The 6,361-nt window shown below is 34.5% G+C and overlaps 1 long non-coding RNA gene across 2 annotated transcripts; it reads right to left on the bottom strand.

Moving 5' to 3' along the window:
• Nucleotides 1-2,417: 2,417 nt before the first annotated feature.
• On the bottom strand, nt 2,418-4,380 carry LOC105778698 (uncharacterized). Of its 2 annotated transcripts, XR_008189582.1 has the most exons (4): nt 4,202-4,380; nt 3,809-4,063; nt 2,820-2,905; nt 2,418-2,746 (listed from the first exon to the last, which is right to left on the bottom strand). It is a non-coding gene; the product is annotated as an uncharacterized LOC105778698 (long non-coding RNA). The 2 variants fall into 2 exon arrangements; XR_008189581.1 differs by lacking the exon at nt 3,809-4,063.
• Between the last annotated feature and the right edge of the window lie 1,981 nt (nt 4,381-6,361).

Below are 6,361 nucleotides of genomic sequence, written 5' to 3'. Positions count from 1 at the left end.
TTTATATATTTTGTTGCGGCGTTTTGTGAACAAGCACCGCTAATATTTAGTTTTTTTATATATATTTTATACATTCTTCTAGACATTATTTTTAATTGATGCATTAAAATTATGACATTATTAATATTATTATTAATATTATTTAAAATTTTTTATACAGATTTATTATTTTCAATTGTTAAAATTTTATAAATTTTATAAATCTTAGAGAGTGTATAATTTAAATATTATCAATATTCAAAATTATTAATTATTTACGATATTCAAATAATGTATTATAATTTTAAACTTATATATACTCTATTTTTAAGTGAATATATAAATTATTAATATATATATGTAAATAACACAATTAAATAATTTGTTTTTTCATCATATATAACATATAAATATGCCATTCAATCAATTTGTAAACTAATCATTTCATCAATTAGAACCCTAGTATCATAATAATAATTAAAAAACAATACGTATTTGTCATTTTTTTAATTTGGTACCAAAAAAGTCATTAAACCCTAAAACTCATAACTATAAACCCTAAATCGCCCAAACCCTAAAACCATGCATTGTAAATATTAAATTATAAATTGCAAACCGTAAACCACAAGCCTTAAACCCTAAAACACTAACCTCTTATAAGCCTTGAACACTAACCTCGTAACATAACTAAAGCGACCCAAACCCCAAACCCAAACCCAAACCCCAAACCTTAAACCCAAAACTCCCAAACCCTAAACCCAAAGCACTAAACTTACATCATAAACCCTAAACTCAAAACTACAATCACAAAATAATAAACATTATATAATGATTAACCCTAAAACCCTAAACCATATACGACAAACTTTAACTTATAATAATCACTGAACCTTAATCACTAAACTCTTAAACCCTAAATCAAAAATACTAAATAGGCTTACATCGTAAACCCTAAACTCAAAAACTAATCCAAAAATATTAAACATTATACCCTAAAACCTAATACCCTAGACCAAACACTGCTATTCACTCTATACCTCAAAACCAAACCTACATGCGTTTTTACATGAGCGCCACTAGTTCTAATATACATCAAGACCAAACGCTGCGTTTTGGTTAAGATATTTTGCGGCGATTCTTAAAAAGCGCCTCTAATACTCTGCTTTAGCGGCCTTTTTCCGTAACTGCCACTAATTTTTATATTCATCAAGACCAAACGATGCGTTTTGGTTAAGATATCTTATGGCGTTTCATACCAAACGCCGCCAATACTATGCTATAGCGGCGTTTTTCCACAAGCGCCACTAATTCTAATATACATTAAGACCAAACGCTGCGTTTTGGTTAAGATATTTCGTGGCGTTTCTTACAAAGCGCCTCTAATACTCTCCTTTAGCGGCGTTTTTCCATAACCGCCACTAATTCTTATATACCTCAAGACCAAACAATGTGTTTTGGTTAAGATATTTTACGGCGTTTTCTATAAAACGCCGCTAATACTGTGCTATAGCGGCATTTTTCCACAAGCACCACTAATTCTAATATACATTAAGACCAAACGCTGCGTTTTGGTTAGGATATTTTGCGGCGTTTCTTACAAAGTGCCTCTAATACTCTCCTTTAGCGGCGTTTTTCTGTAACCGCCACTAATTCTTATATACCTCAAGACCAAACGATGCGTTTTGGTTAAGATATTTTGCGGCTATAGCGGCGTTTTTCCACAAGTGCCACTAATTCTAATATACATTAAGACCAAACGCTGCGTTTTGGTTAAGATATTTTGCGGCGTTTCTTACAAAGCGCCTCTAATACTCTCCTTTAGCGGCGTTTTTCCGTAACTGCCACTAATTCTTATATACCTCAAGACCAAACGATGTGTTTTGGTTAAGATATTTAGTGACGTTTTTGCACAAGCGCCACTAATTCTAATATACATTAAGACCAAACGCTGCGTTTTGGTTAAGATATTTTACGGCGTTTCTTACAAAGCACCTCTAATACTCACATTTAGCGGCGTTTTCCATAAACGCCACCAAGTTTAATATACCTCGGGAACAAACGATGCGTTTTGGCTAACATTTTTTGCGGCGCTTAAAAATAAACGCCGCTAATTGTGCTATATAATGGCGTTTTTATATTGCGCCGCTACTGCCACTATTCGTGAAGGTCAAACGATGCGTTTTGTCATTTTTTTACGGCGTTTTTGTTTGAAATCGCCACTAATGATGTTCTTTTGCGGCATATTACAAGTAGCGCCGCTAATGTTAGATCTTTAGCGGCGTTTTATGTTATGCGCCGCTAATGCTCGACTTTTAGCGGCGTTTGTCATCCAAACGCCACAAAACATGCCGCTAAAAGCCTGTTTTGGTGTAGTGTGTGCTTAATTCAAAGTCAATAACAAAGTGAAACTTATAATAGCATCAAAATTCAAGAACCATTTTAAATTTAAGGAATGAAAGGATCTGCAAACTTATTTATTTAAATGAGGCCCAATTAAAATGTTAGAGAACACACACATACAGAGTGCAAATTTTAAATGCTGCCTATTCTATTTAGCTAATGAAGAGAAATTTTAAATGTAGTCAATCGCTCATAACGTGCACAATTATCTAAAACCTACATAAGAAAACAAACTGTTAATAAAAACATTTATATATATACAAAATAAGTTAATATGAAAGACAATTTAACCGGTTAAATAAAATCAGACTTCAATTATCTGCATAACGTCATGGTTGGCAGCTAAATCTTCTGAGCCAATCACAACCTGAAAACAAATTTGTTACTTTCTCAAATATATAGGAAACTATGACAACACCATCAAGCATTCAGATAATTACCTTAACAGGATTAGGGTCCATGTACTCTTGAGCTAACCGATGAACCTCTGCAGGCCATGTAGCACTGAACATTACCATCTAATGAGCTGCAAAGGTTAAAAGCAACATGAGGATTTCCAACCTAATTGCTCATGCATTATTCTATCAAGATACAGAACAATATTTTTTAGCTTGATTGAACCTTAATGGTATAGTTTTTAAGTAAATAAAAATGTTGCAAAGAATAAAAATGTTGCAAAGAATACTATACTAGTAGAAGCCGTAGGTTATGACTTGATCCAGATTCCACACTATGCTGTGGGCTGGGGAAGGAGCTGCTCTGCGAAATTGGGTGTTCAGTGTTCTTATGAGGGAACCATACTAGAAAGAGAATAGAAAGAGCCATCAAAAAAGAGCGAGTGAGTGATGGGCAACCTTAGTCTATATGTTGCTTGTGAGCCACCAAGTACTAGCCTCACAACAGTGCTGGCGTTAAAGGATTGGTCCTTCACTTACTGATCGTTCGCGAGTCGAACTCGCTCTCTTGCCACGCCTTTCACTCACTCGCTTTAGTTGGACTCAATCACTCTTTTTGTTACAAAGAATAATATGAATACACCATACCGAATGTGTTGAACTATAATTTGTAAAAATGTATCAAACTTTCGACACTAGTATGATATGAGCATATAACTCTTCCATTATGCAAAAATAATATTTAAAGAATATGAAGATTGTAAAATATAATTTGCGATTCATAAACAGAATAAATATGCAGTAGGGCAAGTTAAAATATTTTACTGAAGATGCCTATCTATAGTGCAGCCAAGAACATAGAGCTAAAGAGGCAAAGTATTTTTTCCTCTTTTCTAAGTGATTTCCTATCTGCTAAAACTACTCTCTTTTTTTCTTTTTTCCCGATCCAACGGGAAATCTCTTTCTTAATGAATTGAAAGCAGATGCCATTGAAAGAGAGTGAGGGAACTGACGGGAATAAGCTTAAGCCTGACCTCAGGGTAGGAAAAGATTTCATCACAAATGAACTTAGATAAAGGACGAATCGAATAAGCGAGCGTTCATCCCCATCTCTTGTCCTTGAAGGAGGGGTAAAGAATGGATCTTTCTGCTCTTGCAGGAAGGGCCAGTAGTCTTGGTGCTAAGGGCATGGCTTAAAAAAGTGAGTGACTAATTGCCTAAGAAGTTCATCTTTCAACCATTCTTGTGACTACCAAGGTAGTAGTCAAATAGCAGAAATTAAATCCCCCCTGAAGATTCATTGTCTCAAAATCAAAATCAGAAAACCGATAACAGTAAAAATCAAAATCACAATCAAAATAAAAAAGCAAAAGCAAAAAACTAATTCGAATTGGGTTAACAGGAAATAGGGTTAACAACAAACTCACCTTTGAAATTCAAAGGTAGAAGACGTAGAAGGCTAAAAGCACCGTTAGAGTGGAGGTGGAGTCGTGGAGGACCGGAGGTGGAATGGTGGATCGGTGGAGGTGGATTTTCGATTTAGGGGAAAAAAAGGGAGGGAAGGGGTTAGGGATTTATCAGATGCACGGGGTCGGGTAAATGAAAAATAGGGAGGGGAAGGGAAATGGGAAATGTATTAATGTAATAATAAATTTTAAAAATAAAAAAATATATTAATTATATCCGGGCCGGGCCAAGCCGGGCCCGGGCCAAATTTTTTTGCCCAAACCCATATTTCGAGCCTATATTTTTACCCGAACCCTCCCATATTTCGGGTGGGCCGTCGGGCTGGGCCAGGACGCCCAACCCATGATCACCTCTAGTTTCAATGTAATATGGGGCTTGTTTCATGGGTAAATTCAATGCATTTGGTGAAAACCTATATGCAAGAATATATTTTTAAAAAGTTTTATTTTTTAAATAAAAATAATAAAGATAATATTTCGCGAACTAACATAATTTACAATTTTTTCCGCCTTATTAGGAGAGATTTCATCGATTATTATTACTCCTATATGTTGTAGACTTGAGAGATATAGGAAAGCACTTAATATCTATGTTATTTATTCCTATATTATATATATTTATTTAAAATCCGATTCACTCCAGAATAAAAACAAAAATAAACATATACATTTGGGATCAAAATTAAATATTGAATTTTTAACTTTTAATTTTTGAGACTCAAGACAACCCGTATTTATTGAGGTGTCAATTCTAGGTGTAGCAAGGGTGCTAAAACCTTCTTCATGCGTGACCAACTCTTGAATAACAATTTTACTCTGATTTTTTGGACATAGAGTAAAATTATCTTTTTAAAGAATATTAAAACTTTTCCTTTTAAAATATGATTTGATAGGTGACTCGATTACACTAAAGAAAATTCGATAATGACTCCTTATTTTCATAAAACCACGTGTTTTCATATTCTATAAAAATATATCAAATTGTTTTATGTAAAAAAATGGTTTCATGAAATAGTTTGATAGAGATTTCAAGGTGAAGCAGTTCTTTTGATCATTGAAATGAAATGCCTTCAATTGGTACACTAATCTTGAGCCTGAAAATGATTGACAACTAGGAAGAACTTGAGCAATAATTTCCCAATCAATTTTATAGCACTCGTCGCATTATCAACATAATCGAGCTCACAAGATCACAATACTGAAAAGACAAGACAATCATCGATTACATTCACCACTGGAGTAATCTAAGTCTAAACTATAAAGAGAAATTGTCAGAATCATCTACCATCAATATGTGGATACAATGCATGAATTGGGCCTTACGTTACATTCTTCAAAGCATCAAGCCCAAGTCCTTAGAAGAATTAGCTATCGAGCTCACAACATGGAGTTAAGTATGACAACTGTTGCAAATGAAGAACCTCTTGAGCAAGTAGTTCACAATGGGGGAGAAATTTTAGTTGATGTCGATCAAGCCATGGCTAGAAATGTCTGATGCACAACCAATCTCTCTCATAAGTGTTAGCCCTGCTGACAACTCAACAGGATTCATATCGATTTGTCGCACCTTTAGCATTTCCAAGGAGGTCTCCTTAGTGCTCTGTTCTACCAAGTCAATATTCCCTCCACATAAAACATCCTTGGCTAGCTAGATTACTGACAATACCTTGGTTTCACCCTTCATGTCTAAACTCAACGACACAATGCATTGTTGTTTTTGAGTATCCAAGATACATATACAACAAGGAACCAAAAGAGCATTAATCTTGTTAAGGAAATTCAAGCCAAGAACAAAATCGTAATCATCCAAGTGAATTAACTTAAAGTCTTCATTGCCTTTCTATTGACCGATTTGTAGCTCAACTATTTGTACTACTCCCATTATTGGAACCTCTTTGAAATTTACAGTATTGATCTTCTTATTCAATTTGCTAACTGAGAGACTAAATTTACCCCTGGCTTTCTTCGATATGAACAATTTTAATGCTCCCGTATCGACAAAAGCACTCATCATCTACCCTACGATGTTGATGTCCATATACATCAACCCTTTCTGCTTGCAATCCCTCTTCACTTTTGCAGGATTGAGTATAATTGACCCAAGCTTTAAAGTCTCTCTTT

Source organism: Gossypium raimondii, chromosome 10 (assembly GCF_025698545.1).
Source record: "Gossypium raimondii isolate GPD5lz chromosome 10, ASM2569854v1, whole genome shotgun sequence".
Classification (NCBI taxonomy): Eukaryota; Viridiplantae; Streptophyta; class Magnoliopsida; order Malvales; family Malvaceae; genus Gossypium; species Gossypium raimondii.
This window is presented reverse-complemented; position numbering and strand designations above follow the sequence as displayed.